The sequence below is a fragment of the Orycteropus afer genome, unplaced genomic scaffold (assembly GCF_000298275.1).
Source record: "Orycteropus afer afer isolate SDZICR_OR568_19922 unplaced genomic scaffold, OryAfe1.0 scaffold00010, whole genome shotgun sequence".
NCBI classification, from domain to species: Eukaryota; Metazoa; Chordata; class Mammalia; order Tubulidentata; family Orycteropodidae; genus Orycteropus; species Orycteropus afer.
Window position 1 is genome coordinate 16,376,786 of NW_006921597.1, and position 773 is coordinate 16,377,558.

Consider the following 773-nt stretch of genomic DNA (forward strand, 5'->3'; position numbering starts at 1 on the left):
ATTGGTTTCCCTTTTCTTTGTTGAAGAGGGTCTGTGCAATCCTTCTGCCTAGTCCGCCATCTTGCCCCGCCTCCCATGTCTGACATTTTAGATGTTTGATAAATATTTACTGAATGAATATAGCATGTATATGACAAATAATCTTCATTCCACTTAAGTCTGGGGTGGGCCAGGGTAGGATTTATTCCACTGGTATGTGTAATAGTGGTCTCTCCCAGAGTAGAAGTGCCCTATAGGGTTACCAAGCTGTAAATCTTTACTGAAGCAGACTGCTACATCTTTCTCTCATGGAGCAGCTGGTGGATTTGAATAGCTAACCTTTCGGTTAGCAGCCAAGCACTTAACTGTGCCACCAGAGCTCCTTACTGGAATATAAATTCCTTTACAGTGGAAAAAATTGTATTCTTCTTGAATCACAAACACAAGTGCTGGATATATACCAAAAACCAAACTCACTGCCATTGAGTCAGTCCAGAGTTATAGTGACCCCTCCTTGGATTTCTGAGGTGGTATCTCTTCGGAAGTAGATTGCCCAATTTTGCTTCTGAGGAGTCGCTGGTGGGTTTGAACTGCCAGCCTACTAGTTAGCAGTCAAATGCCTTAAGCACTACACCACCAAAGCTTTAACCAGTGTGCCACCAGAGCTCCTGCTTGATATATGTTGTTGTTGTTGTTATGTGCCGTTGAGTCGGCCCTGACTCATAGCGACCCCTCCTTGGGTTTCCGAGACAGTATCACTACGGAAGTAGGATTGCCCAACCTTCCTTCCGAGG